Consider the following 25,032-nt stretch of genomic DNA (forward strand, 5'->3'; position numbering starts at 1 on the left):
CACTCTCTGTCTCTCTTTGGCTTTCAAAAATAAATAAATGTTAATTTTTTTTTAATTGAAGGCTAGAGGTAAAAAAAGCCCAAAATAAGTTGTTGTTATTTTTTTTTACTTCCCAATACTACTTTCTTAGTGCTCAATATCCATTGGGTGCCAGTGGTATTTAAGTCATTTCTTATAACAATCACTTACTTCTACCCATTTTTATCTTCATCATTTTTAACATTTTGGATAAAGAAGATCAACCTTATGTATCAACCCTAATACACAAAAGATGCTCTATGGTCATTTATTGTATGAATGAACAAGGAAAACTTTTCCATTTGGCTTTGGGGGTTTTCTTTTCACAAGTAAAGTATTTAATGAAATAAGTATGGAAAAGCATTACCAAATCCACGTGTATACATACCACAAAATACTTGGACGTTAGTACTTATTTAAGCATTAGGGGTACTTTTTTTTCCCTCCAGTGTTTACAAGACAGTAACAGGTCTTCTATCTTGGCATAATGTTGTCAAAAACTACAAGACTGTAGATAAGAAAAGGGTGCCTTTTCTTCATAGCTGTGCTCTGACAGAAAGAAGGGATTGGTGGTTTCAATCTGTGCTACATAACTGAAGGCAGACAGTTACTTAGGGCTCATTACATGCGGTTTGAACGGCTAAGAATAGATCTGTTCAAAGCATAGATATCAATGTCTTAAAAGCCATTCGTGGGATAGACAACAGCTTCTTCTTTAAGCCACTTAATTTTTTGTCTCAAAATTAATATTTCATTATTCCTTGGAGCACTTGACATGGTCTGTATGGTTTGAAGATGTACAGCAACCACCATACAAACTAATATTAAACTGTGTCTTTAAAACCCATCGAGAAGGTTTTGCAACTAAATGCTTTCACACATAACTGCAGTAATTAACTGTGGGAGACAGATTTAATGCTGCGATGGTTTATTTTAACCAAGGACAAAGGTAGGCAGAGACAGGGCAGGAGAAGAAATGGCTACTGTGGGAAAGTAAAAAATTAAATAAATGTCAATGTTGCCCATGTCAGGAACAGTGGCTCCCTGCTACTTTCTGAACTATCATGTTCAAAGCTGTTGATTTAGGCTCCTGCTGGTAAACATGTTTTTTTATAACCTCAACTCATCCATATTTCACACAAGAGACTTCATAAAAGAGACAGATTTATAATTTTCTGTCACTGAATTCAAGATTACCAATTATTTCTTTATTGAAATTTTTTGCATCCTTTACTAGAATAGGTATTCATAGCTTTATAGACCTTTTCTTTTTTCTCAGTCACTCAATTTAGATTTATGAAGCTTAAGAGTTTTCTCCTGCAGCAACTCACAAAAACATTCTACTTCAAATTCACAGTGCCTCAATCAATGTAATTATTTCCAGGAACAAGCCACAAGTTTTAGAATTTATATGCTTTAATAATTCTATATTCTTGGATTATGACATGATTTTACATGAATGGAAAACAAGGATTTTTGAGGACAGAATATATGAGAATATTTAAAGATCGCTTTGTAGATTAATTGGACATTTATATTGAAAACTTTAACTTTTCTCTGTGTACGGTCCAAGATTTAAAACTTTCCAAACCATATCAATAGCATACTTTCAGAACACTAATTATGTTGATGTTTGCAGAAATGGCACAGAATTTCAACCCAAATAGCATACAGAGAAACTGTAATAATGGCGATAGAAAAGTTTATGAAATGGGTGTAATCTTTTGACCCTGAGGGCTTAAGGGCATTGTCCACAAAAAGATGAACAACATGTTGGATCATCTTCTACAGGCACTACGTTCTGTCTTGTTGATAGAGTTTTGTCCCTGTTGCAGTTCTAAGAAGGGGTGGAATTTGTGGGGGTGTTACAACAACACGATCAGGCACAGGTCCTGTAGGATAGCCTGAGAAATGGTGAGGACCTAGAGGAAAACTATCTAAAATATGTCTTGAGGGCCCTGGCATTTCTTTTTTTTTTTATTTTTTAAAATTAATTTTCTTTATTTTTTGAGAGGCAGAGAGAGACAGAGCACATGTGGGGAAGGGGCAGAGAGAGAGGGAGACCCAGAATCCGAAGCAGGCCCCAGGCTCTGAGCTGTCAGCACAGAGCCTGATGTGGGACTCGAACTCATGAACTGTGAGATCATGACCTGAGCCGAAGTCGGACACTCAACCGACTGAGCCACCCAGGCACCCCAACCCTGGCATTTCTTAGTCGGCCAAGAATGATGTTCTATTCAGCCTGAAGAGATGAGTGGTGATCCCACAGGGAGAGAGTCGCAGACTTAGCCCATTCTGTGGCTTTTGAAGACTGGAAAAAAGAGCCCCCAACTCCAGCCAGACTCAGCAGCTCCCTCTCTAGGGGATATTTTCTTCTTTTCTTCTTCTTTTCTTTCTTTCTTTCTTTCTTTCTTTCTTTCTTTCTTTCTCTTTCTTTCTTTCTTTCTTTCTTTCTTTCTTTCTTTTTCTTCTTTCTTTCTTTCTTATTTATTTATCTCCAAGTTTTTATTTAAATTCCAGCTAGTTAACATACAGTGCAATATTAATTTCTGGTGTCCATGTAGTGATTCATCACTTACATACAACACTCAGTGCTCATCCCAACGAGTGCCCTCCTTAATCCCCATTACCTGTTTAGCCCATCTCCCCCACCCACCTCCTCTCCAGCAACCTTCAGTTTGTTCTCTATAGTTGAGAGTCTGTTTCTCAGTTTGCCTCTCTTTACCACCCCCCCCACCCTATATTTATTTGTTTCTTAAATTCCACATGTGAGTGAAATCACATAATATTTGTCTTTCTCTGACAGACCTATTTTGCTTAGCATGATACTCTCTAGCTCCATCCACATCATCGTAAATGGCAAGATTTCTTTCTTTTTATGGCTGAGTAGTGTTCCATCAGATAAACCACATCTTCTTTACCCCATTTGTCAGTTGGTGGACATTTGGGCTTGTTCCATAGTTTGGCTACTGTTGATAATGCTGCCGTAAACATCAGGGTGTATGCACCCTTTCAAATTAGTATTTTTGTATCCTTTGGATAAATACTTAGTAGTGTAATTGCTGGATTGTAGGAGAGTTCTATTTTTAGCTTTTTGAGAACCTTCATACTCTTCTCCAGAGTGGCCACACCAGTTTGGATTCCCACCAATAGTGTAAGAAGGTTCCTCTTTCTCTAGGGCATACTTCCTGAGGAGCAGAGAGGAACCTGGATTTCATCCCTCCCGCCACCAGGCACCTGGAGCCAGCGTCCCTTGAACAGCCACATGTTACAGCCATTGATTAGGCTCCAGGCAATTCAACAGCAAGGGCATCTCCAGAAAGTAAGACCCCAAAACCTATTCTTTCCAGACGTCACACCTGAAACACTCCCTTATGGACACCTTGGCTGAGTGCTCAATGCTCAGAATGGGAATGTTCAACAAAGGTTTGCAGAATAAATACATTAAATCTGCGGCTGAAAAGCCACAGATTACTACTAAGAATTAAAATTATTTGGATCTAATATGTGTCTAGGTTAACACTGCTTATCTAAACTATGTATACATGTTTATAGTTGATGTAATCTTCATGTTGATCTTCACAGCAATCCTCTGAATAGACAGGGTCCAATATTTTAATCCAAATTTTCATATTAAGAAGCAGTATTGTTCAGAGAGCTTAAGTGGCTTTCCTCAAGCTACACAGAAAGTTAGGTAGTACCACAAATAGAACTCATGTTCTGAATGTAGAAACAAGAGAGTGAAGACTGGAGATTCACATATGAGAAACAGAATAATTTGGATTTTGAGATTTTATGAAATGATGATTTTCAGCTAACGCTGAATACGGATAGATAGGAGAGTCCATGGAAACCATGGGAAGGTCTTCCACAGCTGTGTGAGTCATTCTTTTTCTAGTTTCCTTTATCTTTCAGACATTTTCCACATGTACAGTCACTTACACTACTGTTGTCACGTTTCCCAGTTTGTTTTGTTTGTCTGTGACTGTGCATGTTTGTCTGTGAGGGTGTGCGTATACTTTGATGCTGGATGCAGGAATAACCACCACCCCCTGAAGGGGGTCCAAAATAGGACCCAAGAATAAAGATTTAAAAAGAGATTTTGGGGGGGGGGAATTGCAAATAAAGATTATTATAAGAAAGTTTATAAATAATATTATAGAATCATTTCTGGGCCTCCTGGGTGGCTCAGTTGGTTGGGCATTAGACTTTGGTCATGATCTTGTGGTTTGTGAGTTTGAGCCCTGTGTTGGGCTCTGTGCTGACAGTTCAGAGCCTGGAGCCTGCTTGGGATTCTGTGTCTCCTCTGTCTGCCCCTCCCCTGCATGTACTCTGTCTCTGTCTCTCTCTCGAAAATAAATAACTGTTAAAAAAAAGAAAAAGAATCATTTCTGATTATTTTTACAGATAAGTATGTTTTCATGGGGCACTCTTCAAAAAAAAAAAAAGCAATGAGAGTCTCACATGTTAAGTCACTTCTGAAGTCAATTCGTTCACTTGTCTTTGTCCAGAATTTTTTAAATTACATGAAAATCCCAGATTCAGTTAGGTAGCCATTAAGGCTACATGTTTTATTAAGATGTCAGGAAATGAAAGTCCTAAAACTTTTGAGATTCTAGAAGCAGTATAAGAGTTGGAAATTTTGTGAGTGATGTAAGCGCACTATATGTGATGTTGAACGAGCCACATTGCAAATGAGTTGAAATTGTGCAATTCTGAGTTTTTGTTTATCCTCAAGGGTATATTGTTTTTATATTTTAAAAACATAAATATAACAAAGTACAGTATCAGAGGCCCTTTATAGAGTCACATTTAGTGGTGCAAACTCTGAGTTGCTATAATATAAAGAACGGTATAACTTGAAGGTAACAAAGCAGAAAAACAAGGCAAGAAAAAAAACCATGCATTTTATGTAAAGTATTTTGGCTTACAGTATTCTAAAGAGGGCAAAAAATTGCTGGACTGTAACATTCACATATTGTTTATGAACATACTAACAGCAAGATCTGGGATTCACAAACCCATCTCGGTCCATTTATTTTTCATCAGTACTTCTGTCCTTTCCTCTATCCTCTAAACAATACGTTGAAAACAGGAGACGTATAATCAGTGGTTTTCAAGATTCATTTTGATAGAAATAAAATCAAGTAAACTTGCTTATATTTTCCAGTGGTGAACCACACTATATTTTATTCTAGCTTCTCTTAATGCATCGATTTTATCCCCTGTCAGTGTGGGATCACTTTAAAGAAATAATTTTGTAACTACTTTTAAAGTACAAAAATTTACATCTCAATTTTCATCTGTTTTTGTGACTTAAGAATATGCAGCAATTTTCAAGTACTGTAAAAATGAGACACATAATAATGTAAAGTGAACAATGAGAGAGAAATCTGGGTAGTAAGTTTGATATGTCAATAGATTAAGAACTCTTTGGTTTCTCATGCTGCATTTTCAGATTTCTTTTTAAGGAGATATCTTCTTTTACTTTCTTCCTATTTTTTTTTATAAGATTTAAGAAATCCTCCCAAGATTCTGCAAGCTCCTTTTGGGGGCTTTCCATAATAAGGGCTGCAGGCTGTTACTTCAGGTGACTGTGAAATCTTCTTCATAGAAGTCAGTTGAAATTATGCTCATAGTAATCATACTGAATTTACTCTGAGAATAGATAGAGCATATAAATATGTATAGGATCAATTTTTACATTCAATCAAATATTTGCATTTTGCTCAAATAATTAACATGAGGATGAAAATGATCCTGCGAAGCACATTATCCACATTTATATAGCATGCAATACTTTACCAGGGTTCAAATATTATCATTATGCCTGATGTGCACATGTGAAAGCAGATCTTAGGAATGAAGCATTTATAGTAAACATCCATATGTTTTAGTAAACACAATTGCATGCTTTCCAGAGTAAACAAATGTGTGAATTCCTTAAATGGTACTGAGAATTAAAATAGTCACTCTTTTTATATCCCTAAAAGAAAAGAAAAAAAAAAAAAAACTAAGTAGCATGCTTTGAGATTGCAATGAAATAACAGTGATGAAAACAGTGACAAGAACCTATTTGGATTTAAGCCCCTTCCTCCCCCCACCCCAACCCCACCCCCCACACACTCACACAGGACCATCATACTAAGCCTACAGCTTGGGTCCTATTATCTTCATATTTTACAGAAGTCTTACCTCAGAGAGAAGCAATTTAGTAATTTTCAGGTCATAACTGACCCAGTAGAACATAAGCTCTAGTCTTAAAGAACTATACTATATTAAAGAATTCTACTAAAGCTAATGCTTTCATACTATTTACGAAGTTGAGACATTGGGCGCTTTCCTAAGTGTTTTCCGCATATTGAGTCATGTAATCTACCCTATTTGGTTGATTCCATTATGGTCTTCATCCTCCTGATGAGGAAACTTTCATCAATAAGAAATTGTAAGTGGAATTTGGGCTGAAGTCGTAGATTAGTAAAAAAAAGGGTAACAGTTGATTTCTACAGCTTTCTTGACTCTGAAGTCTCTGTCTCTCGTAATAAGGATGTCTTTTTACTTTTTAGGCCAGACAGGGTATTTTTCACATGGGAGATTTGTTTCCTGCTTTCAGGGTGGACAGGGGAGGCTTGGAGTCTCCTTGGACTGGTTGCTTCCCAAGCTTTAATTCAAAGTAGTCGATATGCCATTATGGTATGTTTGGGGACAGCCTGCTCTGGGGCCCTTCACTTCACTCTCGATGGTGGTATACCGGGATTCCCAGTGGTAATAAAACACGATGGCATTTCTCCCCTCTTTCAGTTAGGGACTTCACTGTCATGAGACCCTTCACATTTTTAGGACTTCACGATCTCATGAATTAGGGGTGAAATTTTGCCATTTATTAAAAGTTTACTTTTGGGGTAGCTACCCCTAGGAAAGTACCCTAGTAAGGTAAGTACTTTTAGACCATCTGTTAGGCTGTCTCTTCAAGAAAGAAATCACAGGAAACAAGAGGTATACAAAAACATTACTGTGGAGAATAATGAAAACACTTTGCATGAAAAAGTCATGGGAATTGAACTATGGTTAAAGCAAGAAAAAAGGAACTATATAAACTCAATTGCTTCATAAGTGTCCTCCCAGTGTCCTTCTGGACTTGCTGCATCCCTAGACTAGGAATCAGGGGGATCAGGACTCAGGCAGAAGTTCAGGAATATACTGTCAGGGTTGTAGCAGTGCTCTTTCCTCCCCCATATGAGCAGCATTGTCAGGATCCCAGCCATTTTCTAAACCTTCCCCGGATAAGACAGGCTCTGGGAGCATCACGAAACCAACCATTTTAGGTGTTGCTGGGACTCATTTTCCACAATTGTGACTACATTTATTACAGCTGTGGGAACAAACTTTCTTAAATCTCTTTCATGTTTTCTTTTCTTTCTTTTTTTTTTAATGTTTATTTATTTTTGACAGAGAGACAGGGTGCAAGCGGGGGAGAGGCAGAGAGAGAGGGAGACACAGAATTTGAAGCAGGCTCCAGGCTCTGAGCTCCAAGCTATCAGCACAGAGCCCATCATGGGGCTCGAACTCATGGACTGCGACTCGGATGCTTAACTGACTGAGCCACCCAGGTCCCTTTTTAATGTTTTCTTATGCTAAACAAAATTCTTAAAGAAAGAAAATGGCTTTTTTACACTGGTGGCTAAATGTCTTTAAGCTTACCCTCAGAGCCTAACCTCCTAGTCCCTGGGCCAGGTTTCACCAACAACTTCCAGCTTATGATTTTTGAATCGAATTTATAACTAGCCTCCTTAGAAGGCCTCACCTTGGTTCCTGATATAATCATTTCTCCCAAACTCAAAACCCTGAAAGCTCTTTTTTTACTGAATTCTATAATACCTTGAGCACCTTTGAAACTTATTAAAGTAGGATACTAACTTATTCAATAGCTGTCCAATTTTCCCCTTCAGAGAGTGATGTTTCCCTCATATGTGAATCCCCCCATAAGGAAAACACTACATGGCATGTTGACAACTATTGACTCTGAGGCTCTTTCACTCTTTTGCAGATTTTACATTTCTTTTTTTAATGTTTATTTATTTTTGAGAGAGAGAGACAGAGAGAGAGAATGAGCAGGGGGAGGAGCAGAGAGAGAGGGAGAGAGGATCCGAAGCAGGTTCTGAGCTGACAGCTCAGTGTGGGGCTCAAACTCATCATCTGTGAGATCATGACTTGAGCCAAATTCAAACACTTGGACACTTAACTGACTGAGCCACCCAGGCACCACTCTTTTACAAATCTTAAAATCCTGGCCAAATCTAGACCTCTCTGGTTCACTTACAACAAATTATCTTCCCCTTAAATGGAGGGAATATTGTCAAGCATTGCCAACCCTTATGAGTAAAAAACTAAATACGTCTTCAGGACACTCTAGCAATTTGGTATTTCGGGTATATAAATACCAAGTGTTAGTATCATAGGTTACTAGTAAAACAAAACAAAACAAAAATTTCTTAGTTATAAGTAAAGGTAAGATAGGTCAATGGAATGAAGCTTTATTTTTCATTACTGATGAGAAGGACCACCTGTACATTTTGATCAGTTCCAGGCATTTTGGGAAGTCCCTTAAAGCTGACCAACGGGCCACAGAACATTCTTCAAGAATCATTGCAATAGACCATATTTATGCTTATCTCAAGGAAGTAAAGTTGAACAGCCCACCTCCTTTTCATCTCAAGTGATACTATTTTTAAAAAAAAACAATAGACATTGCTTTTTATGTTTCAAAAGCACCGTGGGCTTTATGGGGAGCACAAGAAGATAACATATCTTCCAATTTTGAAAAATGTCCCATTGCATTGCAGCTGTTCTCTCCCGACTTTGCATTCTTCATTTGGTGAAATATCACCATTTACCACAGATATTCACGCACCAAATCTCTCTTCTTTCTTTCTCTCATATAAGCAAATGCTGTCACCTCTACCTATAGATGTATCTCAGATTTATTCACTACATTATCTAAGCCCTGGTCTCCCCTGGGTGCTTTCAACAGCTGCCTGATTAGACCTTCTATTTTTCTTTTTTTCTTTTTTTGTTTTTAAGTTTTACTTATTTTGAAAGAGAAAGAGAGAGCGAGAGCAAGCTTGAGCAGAGGATGGGCAGAGAGAGAGGGAGAGAGAGAACCCCAAGCAGGCTCCCACGCTCTCAACACAGCCCCACTCAGGGCTCAGTCTCACAAACCATGAGATCATGACCTGATCCAAAATCAAGAGTTGGAGGCTTAACTGAACCACCCAGACCCCTTGACCTTCTATTTTTTTTCATATTTATTTATTTTTGAAAGAGAGAGAGAGGGGCAGAGCACAAGCAGAGGAGGGGCAGAGAGAGAGGGAGACACAGAATCTGAAGCAGGCTCCAGGCTCTGAGCTGTCAGCATAGAACACAATGAGGGGCTGGAACTCACAAACCATGAGATCATGACCTGAGTGGAAGTCAGACGCTTAACTGACTGAGCCACCCAGAGCCTTCTTGACCTTCTATTTCTGTGCTTCCTTATTCTCTCTGCCCCATAAAGTGATCTTTCCAAAATGAAAATCAGATCATAACACTTTGATGGTCTCAATGACCCATGACCCAGAAACCCACATCCTTCCCCAACAGCCTCATCTCCTACCCTTGCTCTCCTCATTCCCTCATTCGAGGGGGTCAAATGGCCTCCTTGCTGTTCTAGAACACACCAGAAATGTTCCCACCTCGAGCCTTTACACTTGGACTTTTCTCTGCCTGGAATGTTTTCCCCAGGACTACAGCTTACATCTTTGTTGCATTTGTGTCTCATTCTTATGACACTTCCTCAGAGATCTCAGAGCCTATCGCAAATGCACATTCTATCACACTTCATTCCTTTACCCCACATCACGTTTTTCTGCCTAGCCCTTGTCACTATGTAACATTATATTGTATGTTCAATTCCTTTAATGTTTATCAGCTGTCTCCCCCAACTACAATGTAAGTTCTATGAGGCAGGGACTTTTTAATTTATCTCTGTAGCCCTAGTTCCTAAAAGAGTTTCTTGGATACAGGACATGTCCAGTGAATATTTTTTTTAATGTTTTGGTTTTTTTTGTTTTTGTTTTTTTTTTTTTTTGTAGAGAGAGGAGGACAGAGGATGTGAAGGTGGCTCTGTGCTGACAGCAGAGAGCCCGATGCAGGACTTGAACTCATGAACCGTGAGATCATGACCTGAGTCGAGGTCGGGTGCTCAACCAACTGAGCCACCCAGGTGCCCCTCAGCAAATATTTCTTAAGTGAATGATGGCTATATTTACACCTTCACTTAGGTCATTGTTGGGATTGATTTAGATAACTGCCTAATGCCACATTCAGGTAGCAAATTACTGGAGAGTTTCTCTAGAATTCTTACTCATTTGTAATACACTTGATTTTCATAGGCTCCAGAGACCCAGTGACCATATTCGAATCTAGCATGAAACCAGGAAGACAGGAGGTCTGATTTCAATTTCCCTCATCCCCAGCTAGCCGGACAATTAGGTTTCCTGATTTAATCGTTTTTAAAAAAAAAAAAAAAAAAAAAAAAAAAAAAAAAAAAGCTATCTCCTCACAATCTACCCACCCCAGAACACTCTAAGAGATTTGAATCTCCAACCAAGGACCCCTATTCATAATTTTGAATGACAACTATTGTAACCACACTCCATCCCTTAATTTTGCTGTTCCTGGGGAAGAAAAAAACCTGATGTTTAGGAACCAAAAACTTTAACAAGCCTCTGTCTTTATTTCATATGACACTTTGACTTGGTAGATAGAAGGATTGCAGATTGGAACTGAATTATATCTCAAATGAGCTAAATATATTCTAATAGGTGAAAAATATTTAAAAGACATATCCTAGCAATATCATGCAACTCTAATCCAATAAGAACTTTTTCAACTTTTCTAAGTAAAAGAGTTTGGATTTTTTTAAAGACCTATAAGCACTGTTATAAATAATTTTACTGAAAACAGTTGAATAATTAACATCAGAATATGTCCTAATAATTGGAAACATGGTGTAGGAAATATGGATATTTTATATTTTTATATTCGTGATGAAAATTAATAAAGAAGGTAACACTAACTATAATACCATGTGACAGGGAATGTTACAAGCATTTTATAATCACTCTCTTCAGATTTGACTCCAGCAGCACTGTCTCTTATGTGGGTATTAGTGAGAGCTTCACCACCTTGTCCATCGGCTACTGCCCTTGACTCCTACAGCCTATTTTCAGTATAGCTGCCCAAAGATGCTTTAAAGACTAAGCCATACCATATTGCTTTCCTGCTCAAAACTTTGCTGCTTTGATGACTTTCTACCTCTTTTAGAGTAACATGAAAAACGCTATCATGTCCTACTAGATCCTATGTAAGGCAGCCCTCAGGACCTCCCTGATATCATCTCCTTGCTCAGGCTGGCTTCTGTGCTCCTTCTAAACTTTCCTGGCATCCTCCTTCCCCTGGGTCTTGCTACTTGGTATTGTCTCTGCCCGGAACACTTCCTCCAGATGTTTGCATGACAGCTTATTTTTCTTCCTTCAGTGCTTTGCTAAAATGCCATCCTCTCACTGACACCTTCTCTGACCACACAGTTTACAAATGGCAGTCCCCACCCCAATATTTTTTTCTGCCCTCAAGTTCCTTCCATGCTAGAACTTATCACCAACCTCCATATACATTTACCACTAATTTCTTTGTTCCCAGCCTCTACCGACTACAATACAGACTCCATGGGGGGCTTTTTTGTCTGTTTTATTCACTCTTATAACCCCAGTCTTTAGAACAGGGGCTGGTACAAAATAGCTAATAAATATTTGTTTTATATATATATATATTATATTATATTAAACAATAATAAGATTCATTACCTATGTACTTAAATGGATAAAATCCAAAACACTGGCATAAGTATGGCAAGGATGTGAAGCAAAATATCACTCATTCATAGCTAGTGGGAATGCAAAATGGCACCGCCACTTTGGAAGACAGTTTGGCATTTTCTTACAAGGCTAAACATACTCTTACTGTCTGATCCAGCAATGGTGCTTTTATCCAAGGGAGTTGAAAACATGTCCACACAAAACCTACACAAGACTGTTTATAGTGGCTTTACTCATAACCACTAAAACAACCAAGATGTTGTTCAATAAGTGAATGAATAAACAAACTATAGCACATCAACGTGATGGAATATTAGTGATAGAAATAAATGCGTTGTCAGGTCACAAAAAGTCATGAAAAAAATCTTAAATATATGTTGCTAAGTGAAATAAGCAAGTCTGCAAAGGCTACATACCATATGATTCCAACTATGTAACATTCTGGAAAAGGTAAAACTATGGAGAAAATAAAAATACCAATAGTTGCCAGGGCTTTTGTGGAGGGAGGTAAGGATGAAAGGGTAGAGCACAGGAAAATTTTAGGGCAATGAAACTATTCTGTACCATATTGTATTGGTGAATACTTGGCATTAGATATTTGTAAAAATCCATAGAATGGTATTAACTCAAAGAATGAATCCTTATGTGAATTATGGGCTTCAGTTAATAATGTGCCAACATTGGCTTGTCAGTCATAACAAATGTGCCACACTAATGCAAGATGTTATTAAGAGGGGATTGGGAGTAGCAAGTACACGGGAACTCTCTGTATGTCCTGCACAATTTTTTGGTAAACCTAAACTTGCTAAAAAAAAAAAAAAGTTTATAAAGTTAAATAAATACCTTTATTTTGGGGCTCCTGGGTGGCTCAGTGGGTTAAGTGTCCAACTTTGGCTCAGGTCATGATCTCACCATTCCGAGTTTGAGCCCCGTGTGGGGGTTCTGTGCTGACAGCTCAGAGCCTGGAGCCTGTTTCAGATTCAGTGTCTCCCTCTCTCTCTCTCTCTCTGCCCCTTCCCTGCTCATGCTCTGTCTCTCTCTCAGAAAAATAAATAAACATTAAGAAAAAAAAGGAAATAACTTTATTTTTAGTCAATACTTTTAGTTCCCAATTTGGTAATAGACAAGTAGATTAACTTGTTTAATTCTCACAAACTCACCTTGATGTAGTTTCTATTGTTGTCCCATTTTGAAAATGGGGAGACGGCCTTGCCCAGGTTATGTGACTCTTGTCCAAGCTCATGTGGCTAGTTCTTGGGAGCCATAGGTGTGGAATCCAGAATGGATCATCTCCAGAGGCAGCACTCCCGATTTTACTCTCACCAAAGGCACTAAATATACAAGAGAAATATAGTGGTAAAAGAAGAGCTGTAGTCAGACATGGACACTGAGGTATATTTCCACCACATGTGCAGAGATGGTCTGTTCCTTGCGGTCAGAGAATGAAGGCATCTGTACGTAGTAGCTGTGCTGAGAAGGACATTACCATTCAGGAAGGAAGTCTGATGGTTTGTTGTCATTGCTTAGTATCTCTGTTGTTGCTTTTGAAAACAATTTGATCACTGTTGACGTACACAGTCTTTTGATGATAACTATGAACATTTTCTATATTACTGCATAGATCTCAATACAAACAGATTCAGAGATACATCTTTTCTAGTTTGCTTTTTAATTCATCGGTGGACCTAACATGTGTCTGCTATAGAGGGAAGGATGGGTTATCTAATTTTTGTAAAGGATTTTTTAATATACCTGAGGGGACATTTATGTAAAATTAAAAATATGGCAGGATGAGTCATTGAGTGTGAAACAGAATTCCAGTTGGCTGATGGGCCCCGCAGGCACATCGCTGAGGGCTTTATGTTATTCTTCTTTAAAGCAGTTTCTAGATATCCTGTTATCATGACAATCGTTCTCAAAGTCTGGATCTTCAAAGTGACCTTTTCCCTGTACTGCCCAAAATAGAAATTTCACTCCATCTCTGCCTGTGGCAGTAATAAAACAACCCTGATATTCAGCCTCTTTCCAGATTATACAGTTTATAATAGGATATCATCATAACTTCTTTCCAAAGCATAATATCCATCCAATTAACCTTGAATATTTTTAAAGAAAGCTCACAATAGAAAAGATAATTGCATAGTTGTCAAAAATTATGACTAACCAGGTACAATAGAACCAGTAAAATAATTCCTATCAAAAGATTAACATTTACCATGTTGTACTAATGAAACGTATTGTAAGAGATTTTAAAATAAATAATTGGAAAAATGGTAAATAGTCATCGCATGCAAAATATACAACTCAAATGAACTAAAATGGTAGAAAAATACATTAAATATAAAGAAATACAGTCTCTGTATTTAACATAGGAATATGTCCTGTCATCTAGAAATTAGTTTCCCTAAATACTTGTTAAAGAAAGAACATATGAAAAAAAAATGCTTTCCTTGCCCCTTTGTGGTGTCACGAGGTTATTCTAAGAACAACTTTCTCCTGGATCTCCTTACCAAAAGTCAAAGACGTTAAGGTACAGTCCTTGGTGAGAAATAGCAAGGAAAACCTTTCACACATATAGAAATGGAGAAAATTGCTAAAGAAAGAGAAAAAAAACCCCCTTGACAGATAAGCAATAGCTCTGCTTACACAGTAATTTATGGTAATATCAGAAAGCTTTTGATAAAATTTCACACATATTGCAGGGTAGGACATTGAAGAAGATAAAGGACTCAAAGAGATAGGGGAAAATTAAACCATTTATAAGAGGGGGAAGTATTTTGTAAAAAAATTTTGGCAAGTGGTTTTGATAGTCATAACAATTTATGTAATTTCTGTGTGCATTAGGCGCTTGCTGTCTGAGAAGTGGCAACCTAACATTTCCCCCATTGCTACAAAAAGTAATTTTTGAGAATAATAAATATGGAAAGCTTTGAAAATACGCACACACACGCGTGTACGCGTGAAACTTTTGTAACATATTCGGTAACGTTTGTGAGCAAAATTTCTATCATTTGACTAGTTTGGACCTTTTAAACTCTTATCTTTATTTTATTTGATAGCAAATCAATTTTCCAATAAAATAATTTTGCCTTTGGGGTAACATAATGAAAAAGCAATTTAAAATATATTCCTATAAATACCAAAAAGTATTTTCACACTAGGTGAAATATTTACACAAGTTGCTACTTCCTTTCTTTTTATCGGAAAAATAATAAGCCTTAATTTACGCATGTCTCCATCAACCCCTGAAGCCTTTATGAAGGTCAAACCTTGAATATAACATATTTGCCATTCTATGGAATTTTATGTTTTGAATTTTAAAGTTCTATTTGAGGCTCTGACTTCACCTTCTATACTAAAATATATAAATGGCAACATTAAGGAGTTTTTAAATGTTTAAAAAATATTCTTCAATGACCATGTTCAGTAAGGTGGCTCTGTCTTCTTCTGAACTACAGTGTATTTTTGGCTGGTGATTATCATTGTTACTCAGTGATTTCTCTCAACTCAGTTTCTGACCACAGCCACTACAGAAAGCTTCAGTTTAGCAAACAAAAGATTCTGTCGTTCCAAAAGCATATTATAAGAACTCTTATTTGTTTCTAAAGAAAACTAAGAGGAAAAATGGGAAAAAGTAATGCCAGTTTGTCTCTGTTCTCCCTAACAAATTTCTCCTGAGGCAGAGCTTTAATGAGTAGTTCTAGAAACTTCTTAGACAATGTATGTCACTGAACAGAATGGCTGACCCTTTCAAGCTGGCTGATTCTATTCAATAAAGATACTATCAGAATCTGAAGTAACTGGTTTGAGTTTTTAAAGTATTTCGAGGAAATATTTTGTAAGAGTGGGAAGCATATTTTAATGCCATTCCCATGTTTCCCTGAGAACAAAAGCTGATCTGCAAGGGCGTTGAAAGCATTACAGGCTAATTTCATTGCAATTTTGGGAGCTGGGAGGGAGGCTGGGAGACCAGGAGGTGGGTGAGGGTTCAAGAACATTGAGGTGAACACTGTTGACCCTCTGGAAAATCGCTAAGTGCTGGAACCCACTCTAGAAGGCTCATGTTTTGAACCTTTACAACCATCGTGCACCTCTCTTGAAAATTTACACTGTCATTTTATTTATAGCAGATGTCTCTTAAAGCAAACATTTTTACTTTATACTCTACAAATCTTACGGAAAATTGCAAACATAATGTGAGTTTTGGTCATGCTGTAGAAATCTACAGTATTTTCTATAATGGATTGTGAGCAAGGGGAAAAAACTGATACTGATCTAAGGCTGAAGGATAAAGGGTAATCAAAACAAGGCTTCTGTGGATTCTTTTATGGAACTTATTTTAAAAGAAAAGGCAAAAGTTGAAACTGTGGATTAAACCAACTAAATCAAATCATCTTGTATTCAAAATACATTCTGCACTTCAGAATAAAATGACCAGAAGTCAGTGTGAGTCTTAAGAAAGGAACTCAGTTGCTTAGATAAATCCACTGTCTGAGTTTAAAAAGAAGAAGAAGGAGAAGAAAATGAGGTTTACTTGGATTTTTCTAAATTAAAACTTCTGTTTCTTGTGTACATCCAGTGAAAAAGTAAAATCTAAGAATGCATTTTATTTTTCTAGCTAGTTCTGAATTGTAGTTATGTTGTAACTCAATTTCGGCTGTAGGGACGTAAATACATGTCCTGTGGCTGCTTAGCAATTGTTCAACTGATGGTAAAGAAGTTGTGACATCTGAAATTTGGCTTTTAATATAAAAATATAATGTGCAATTAAAAGAGAAAGTAAATTCTGTTTGGAAAGTCACACTAGGAAATATAAATAGGAAGAAAACAAGAGATGTTACAATTTCACAGAAGCAAATGTCAGCAACTTTAATTTTCTAAGGAGTAAGTTGATCCATGTACAAATATTTACTCCTATATTTCTTTTCCTAATTAGCAGAAGTTAAAATAGACAATCATATAAATTTTTGAAATTGAAATCCAGATAAGCAAAACTTGTATTTCTGAGAATATTCTGTTCATTATTCAGGGTTTGTAACAAGACACATTTCAAAAAGTAAAGTCATTAAAGTAACGTGGCTGTTATGTTTTCACAGGCCTTTGTGGGAATTTGAACCAACACAACAGCATAATCTCTCTGGACTTTAATAACACAAATCCATGACAAGGACATAAGATTGATAAAATTAGTAATTATGTATTTTTTATTTATGTAATAAATGTATCATTTCAAGGACATTATTTGAAATGACCCCACTGCGTGTGGATTTCTATGCTGTTTTCATTAATATGTGCAGAAAATTTTTACACTCTTAACAATTGGCTATGGGTGTTTCAGTGGGTTACTTACAATTATTATTCTGGTCACAGATGAGGGTTAAAATATCTCTAACCTTTACAAATGTATTATGTGGCACCATTGACAGAGCTTTTATTGCAGATAAAACCTATGACAAATTTTCTGTATGACAGAAGAAGAACATGATTTCATATTAAATTCTGATGATAGAGACATAGTTCTCTGCTTGTACTTCTGGAATGTTTTGGATATAGTAACAATGGGCAATACTTCCTCTTCCATTACATCAATAAAATCTCAAAATCAACTTCATTTTTATGGGTCCACTGCTTCAGTAAATATTTCTTATACAGAACTGAAAACAGTGTAAAAAATATTCAGAATCTGGTTCACTTCTAACCTTACTGATCAAAAGAGACAAAACATTCTGCTGGCTAGACATAATGAGAAGCAGAAAGAGGAAGCCACAAAAGAGCCTAGACTCTGAGCGTTGCCATGAAGGTGTGTAAGAACTTGAGCAAAAGTTTCTCAAATATAAGTGTCAAGGTAATGGCAGGTCCCTCTGACAGTCATTTAAAAGAAATAATAAAGCCTATTATAGTAACTTTATGGAGTTATAAAAGCATTTGAGTTTTCAGGGAACCACAGACTTGTAAAATGTTTCTGACATCCCATCAAAAAGTTGGTATTATGACATTGTCATAATACATAATCATATAGTCAAGGAATGATTAGAAGTAAATCCATAATAGCAGATTTTTTAAACAAATCTCACGTTGCATTCCAGACATCTCCTTGCTCCATTCTTTCCTAGTTTTAATGATCAAGAGAAAGGTAGAGAAGTTCATTGTTTCTCCTGATCCCTTTTCCAGACAATCTCTTGAGAAAGATGAGAATTCTAGTTGGTCTTTTTTTTTTTTTCAGGTATTGGGTTGTGAAGAAGTTCAAGTAAGTCCACGTCTGATGATCTAAACTATCCAATATTGTATTGAACACCTCTTCAAAGTTACCTAGTTAGGAGAATGTGTCTCTTTAAATTGCCCAGATGCCTCACAGTTATATCAAAGACTGCATGAATTGTGTTTAAGATTCTTGAGGATGTGCTGAACTTGAGTCTAGATCCATTGCTTTCTCTGCATGTCACTAGAAACTGCCCTAGACTATTTAGGGACTAGGCCTTTAATCATAAGATTACCTAAAACCAGACTCAAGCTTAACATATGGAGTAGCCAACAGTCACATGAATATTACCCCCCCCCAAAAAAATGTGACATGTGGCTTTCATTTCATTTAATTTATTTATTCTTTCAATTTATTTAAAAAAAATCTTTGCCCATTGCCTAAGCCTTTGGGCACATGTGTCTAATAAAAAACACTGCTGAGCATAAATAATGTATATTAACTGTGTCTATTAGGATTCTCCAGAAAAGTCCATCAAAGTGACTTATTTTATAGTCAGGAGTCTCAGTTGAAAATCTATTAGCAAAATAGTTCTATTAAATTGTATGATATTTCTAACATCAATTAATTACATTTATATCCAGCTTTATAGTGTAATGACTTTGTAACATTAATTTTGATTTTAATTTAGGAAGAGAATTTGTAAGTTTGCCTCATGTTTTAGTGTTTAATGGTTTTTCCACATTTAGACTGTCCAGAAATTAAGATTTTTTTTTCCATTTTTCTATTTGAACAACCGGTCATTTCAAACTTTTTTTTAAGGGTTTTTTTAAGGGTTTTTAAAGGTTTTTTAAAGGTTCTTTTAAGTGTTTTTTTTTTTTTTTCTGACTTGAACAACTTAACTTGCTTTGGGGTGGTAAAGAAACTCAGTAAATAGACAAACTAAAAGTTACTACATAATAATGCTTCTCTTTTACTATGTACTTACCATTCACTTTTAGCTATATGACCAGTAACTTCTTCACAAATATTGGAATTGGAGTTTCCTATGATTGAAGATAGACAAATGCAATAACCTGATTTTAAAATAAAATATGTCATATCTGACATTAGTTAATAACACCAACTAAGATGTCTATACCACGTCAGCACTAAGTTGATTCTTTCCCACAATAAACAAGTTTTACATCTGGTCATTTCAACCAATTAAACCGGCTGCTGAGATGACCTGGATCTTGGCCTCAGCTCCTCCCTTTGGAAGTCACACACTTGTCTGTGAATCTTGTTTCTTCATTTATAAGCAAAAAGAGTGACGATGAAGTAAAGTAGCAGATGAAAGTGCTTAGAACAGAGACTCCCACAGGCAATCAGTAAATGTTTTTTGCTATTACTAATATTATCATTCAACCTAATATTGTTATTTAAGCTTTTCACTTTTAGCATGTTACGCTCCATGCCTGACATGATCTCCTCTTCCTGCCTTGTCTTTGTAAATCAAATATTTTCTTCATGCCTCAGCCAAGCACTGGTCCAATGATCTCTCTCTTCTCAGAACTCATGTTGACCCTCCCTCCCAAATCACAGTTTAAGCTATGTGTTATTCTCTAAACACTTCTTACGTTCACAAAAGAAGTGCAAACTGATTTAAAAAGGGAACACTTGCTATGTTTCTTGTGCCTCCATTTGACATATAACACATGCTCTGTAACCATGTCACAATTAATACCATCAGGATTCAAAGAATTAACTAGCCACCGTTTATGACATCGGTAATTTTTCCTGGTCAAGTTAGAGAACCACATTGTATTAACAGAGATCTAGCTTGTTTTTTGTTTTTTTGTTTTTTGTGTTTTTTTGTTTGTTTTTTGTTTTTCTTTTTTTTTTTTTTTAATTTTTTTTAACGTTTATTTATTTTTGAGATAGAGAGACAGAGCATGAACGGGGGAGGAGCAGAGAGAGAGGGAGACACAGAATCAGAAGCAGGCTCCAGGCTCTGAGCCATCAGCCCAGAGCCCGACGGGGGGCTCGAACTCATGGACCACGAGATCGTGAGATCGCGAGATCGTGACCTGAGCTGAAGTCGGACGCTCAACTGACTGAGCCACCCAGGCGCCCCTGTTTTTCTTTTTTAACAATAACTCCTATTCCTTTAATGGCAACTCCATATCAGCCTTTGGACTACAAAACACATTCTTATACACTAAAATTCTTTGGATTGAGTCCAACAAAGCCCAAGATTATACAGTTTCCCTCTATAATGAAGAATTTCCACAACAGCTTATACGTCTTTTGTTGCATTACAGAATATAAATAGAGATTCTTGGATATGTCTATCAGGCTCCTTCAATTCCCTGAAGCCAAAACAGAGATGTCCACTATTACTGACACAGTTCAGGGTTACAACTATTGGGCATAGTGTCTAATACATGCAATGCTTGTTACCAACAATGGGGATTTCAAGTATTTAAGATTTACATACGGATTTCATTTGAGCCCATTAAATGGCTTGGGTGAAGGGAAGGTAGTTGTTTCAACGATTAGATGCCTAGAAGATGATTTTTTAAATATTTTAATTGTCTTCATGTTAGTATAAAATCTGTTTGCAGATTAAAATGAAACCACCAAAATGTGTGATGTCATTGTTTCTTTTGTTTTGTTACTTTGCTGAAAACATAGCTCTTACCTAGTTGTCAATCTTTTCTACTCATCATAAACTGAGTTCTTTATTTCTTCTACTGTGTCATAAAAGATTCAATAAATTCTTATTTGCATTTCAAATTCAGGTCTTTTTTTAGAAGGACATCAGATTCAGTGACAATTACATCACTAATCTCTTTGGCACTGACAGTGGGAAGCCACGTTCAAGCTCCTGGTGACTGAAGTCCTAAAGATAGAAGATCACATAATGTCTTTCTTCCGCAGCAGTAGTGATTTTTTGTGTTTGAATTCTTCATTTCATTTTTATTAACCAATATGTGCTCATTTAAGCCATTCGCTTTGGGTAGATATTTCATACTATTTGTCTCGTTCTCATTTTATTAAGAGATGTGTATCTTATTATTTTTGCTACAGAGGAAACTTTCCAAAATTATTTGCCACAGTAACTTTTTCATCATTATTTTATTCTTCTAAAAATATTATTTGAGGAAATTATTTCTATGTAATTTTAGAAAAGTGTTTTTCCATTTTGGTTTTGTTACTGCCTAAATAATGAAAATGACCAAAAGTTTCAAGTACTCGTATATGAATGTTTATGTGTTAGTTAATGTGTGTGTATACACACTATATATAAATATTTTGACATTCGGCACCAAAGAGAAAGCTAAATTTAGGCCTTGAATAAATGTTCTGTGAATCAATCATTGCTACTCTAGATTCCAGTTTTAAACTTTACTTTCAAAGGCTTGTCACAGTTACAGCCAATTTTATCACAGTAACTATACACAGTTACAGAAATTACATTTCTGATAATAAATTTTGCTGCTTCTGTAAAGAAATAGACAATATAAATTCACACGGAAGTCATTACAATAATTTAGTATAAATTAATAAAGTGACTATCAAATATTATGATATGCACATAATATGGGACTTGGATAGAAATGAGAGAAGAATTATTAACAGGACAGAGGAATTATTATTATTAAATAAATTTCCAAATTGTTTAGTGAAGTCACAATTTTAAGATGTTTGTGTTATCCACAGAACTACTAACTAATTATTACTTTTAAATTTTAAATTTTCAACAAATAAGAACTTGCATAATAGTTTATTTTAGACAGTTTAGGGGTAAGATTGAGTGGAGAAGTACAACCAGATTACAAAAACAGAAAGTATAAATGTCATTTCCGTATTTTTAAATCAACATATTCACTTTGACTGCACTGAAACTTGTAGCTAACCCAAACAGCTATTATGTATGCATTTAATTTGAAGTATAAAATGGATGCTTAATAAACACTTGTTAAATTACATTAAAGGAAAACAAATCAATAAATTATTTAATTTATTCTGACCAAGAAATTCCATTATTATGTCAGAAAAATCTGGTTAATACCTCAAAGAATTGGTTGATTTTGTCATTGGTTTTATTCCATATAATAGTGTATGTGTGTGTGTGTGTGTGTGTGTAGACCCAAGTTCAGGAAATTTTGGAAACAATCAAATCCAAATAAGAAAACCAAATCCACACTGCAATATGGAAATATTTCCAGGTAAATTAAGTGTAAAATGCCTACTCAAGATAAGAACTGTGTGAATACTTAAGAAGTTAAAAAAAGAAAGAAGAAAATTTAAAGATTGATTAAACAAAAAAATAAATATTCATTTACTGAAAATAGTGTGTTGATACCAACGATGTAATAAACAGTAACGTTTCTTGATAAAGAATACTTATATTCATACCAATATAAGACTAAGTAACTTTTTTATGGTCTCCCCCTTCTTATCTAAATCCTTTATTTTGCACATTTTATTTATTATTTTTTTAAATGTTTATTTTTGAGAGAGAGAGAGAGAGCAAGCGTGCAGGGGAGGGGCAGGGAGAGAGAGAGAGACACAGAATCCGAAGTAAGCTCCAGGCTCCGAGCTGTCAGCTCAGAGCCCGACGCGGGGCTCAAACTCACGGACCACGAGATCATGACCTGAGCCGGAATCAGACGCTTAGCCGACTGAGCTACCCAGGAGCCCCTATTTTGCACATTTTATAAGGGAATAAAAAATGAATTTTGCAGTTGCTACTTTCATACATTACTGCATGATAAAATAAAATAATGCTTCATTTGTTAAAAGTGAGTTTTATGAATGTCTCTATTACTTTATATACATAAAGACATAAGTACATATATAAATATATATGTAAAGACTTATGTGACATTTAGAATAAAAATAAATCTGTGTGAAAAAGAATCTGTGTGATCAACTGAAATGAATTTTTTTTCTTAGAATGGGTCTGATTATTAAAAAATATCAGCGGGGCGCCTGGGTGGCTCAGTCGGTTAGGCGGCCGACTTCGGCTCAGGTCATGGTCTCCCCGTCTGTGGGTTCGAGCCCCGCGTTGGGCTTTGTGCTGACAGCTCAGAGCCTGGAGCCTGTTTCAGATTCTGTGTCTCCCTCTCCCTGACCCTCCCCCGTTCATGCTTTGTCTCTCTCTGTCTCGAAAATAAATAAACATTAAAAAATATATATATTTAAAAAAATATATCAGCAATGTGGTCACAGCAAATAAATTTCTCTCTCTAGGTATTAATAGCAAATTGTGACTACTGAAACCAGAATAGTTAACTGAAAAAAAAATATATATATGTATACACACACACACATATATATCACTATTTAAACAATACCCATTCATCCAGACATTAAGAAATAGTTGCTGGATATCTTCTGATTAAACATATTCAAATATATGGTGTCTTATCAACCAAACAACTGAATGATTTGACTGAATTTTTCAGCAGGATGTTTGGGCATTATATAGACATAAGTCCTTTAAAATTTTTTTTTAATGTTTATTTATTTTTTAGACAGAGAGAGAGACAGACCGAGCGTGAGTAGGGGAGGGGCAGAGAGAGGGAGATACAGAATCCCAAGCAGGCTCCAGGCTCTGAGCTGTCAGCACAGAGCCTGACATGGGGCTGGAACCCGTAAACCACAAGATCACGACCTGAGCCAGTCAAACACTTCACCGACCCAGCCACTCAGGTTCCCTGACATAGTCCTTTTTAAAGGCCTGCATGAGTTCAAGAAAGTTGTTTACACACACAAAGATAATGCAGTTGTATATGACTTTATTACTATGTACAATGTGAAGAAATTTAAGTACGGAGGAGATAAAAGTTTTCTAATTTTTAGGAGGAAATATGTAAGTATATCCTTGTTCAATATTGTCTCCTTTCCTTCAATCTGTGCAGCCACAGAAAGAACAAAATAGCTCCTTGTGGAAAAAGAGACCAATGGGAGGACATATTTGGCAAGCTATGGAAGAGGTGGTTGACAGGGCATAAACAGAAAAGACCCCAGAGGCAAAAAGTGTGTGGGAACAGTTTTGCATGGATGAAGGAGTACGTGGGGATTATACAAACTGGGAGAAGACAGAACTGTTCTGAAACCAGAGAACCCCTAGTTCTAAGAAATCTGTGCATCATTCATCCTGGTTTTCTGGAATTTCAATATTCCAGATGTAGCTGTTACATGCAGCTTTGGAAAAGTGCAGAGATTAAAGCAGAGTATGAGTTTCATTCACCGAATTTATTAGAAAGCTTTTGCCTAAATAAGTACCCTTACACTACAAGTTTAAGGAAACATCATTTAAGATGTATATTCTTAGGCAGAGGCAAAAATCAAGAAGCAGAGGTTTGGTCAAGATGCCAGGGAATCAAAAAACTATTTAATGCAACTCCAGATATTCACTTTGAGATTTTTATGCACATGTAGACTTCGACAGAAAAATAAGTAACTTGAGAAACAGAAACCCACCAGTTGTGTCTTCAAGAGAATTTGAGAAATTAGATGCAGAAATAGGTTTGTATAGACAGACTACCTTGGTAATTTTGGTAACTGTTTTTTCAAGGAAGAGTGTTGGATTTACATGCGTCCTCATCCACGTCATCTGTTTCACTCCGTAGAAAGAGCTAAGCAATAAAAACCATCTTTTAAATTCCAGAGCTTCTGCAAATCCCGCCACCGCCAACTAACCACGAAGCTTTCTTCCAAAAGTGCTGCCATTGATTGTATTTACCCAAGCCTTTATATCTCATGGGAAGGAGCTTTAATTGTATGTAAATAATAAAGAAATGCAATGAAAATACGAAATGAAATACAATATAGCAAAGTTCTATTTGGGCTACCCATAAGCCTCAGCAACTTTCTTTTAATTAAAATGTAGGCCTTTCCCTTATT

General features: G+C 36.3%; 1 long non-coding RNA gene across 1 annotated transcript in view; it reads right to left on the reverse strand.

Moving 5' to 3' along the window:
* The window catches only part of LOC122241165, a 95,093-nt gene that overhangs the window by 2,067 nt on the left and 67,994 nt on the right, over positions 1–25,032 (reverse strand). Inside the window, exon 3 of the long non-coding RNA XR_006221161.1 lies at positions 13,094–13,264. This is a non-coding gene — a long non-coding RNA (uncharacterized LOC122241165). The remainder of the gene's footprint in view (positions 1–13,093; positions 13,265–25,032) is intronic.

This window comes from Panthera tigris, chromosome C1 (assembly GCF_018350195.1).
Source record: "Panthera tigris isolate Pti1 chromosome C1, P.tigris_Pti1_mat1.1, whole genome shotgun sequence".
In the NCBI taxonomy this organism is placed as follows: Eukaryota; Metazoa; Chordata; class Mammalia; order Carnivora; family Felidae; genus Panthera; species Panthera tigris.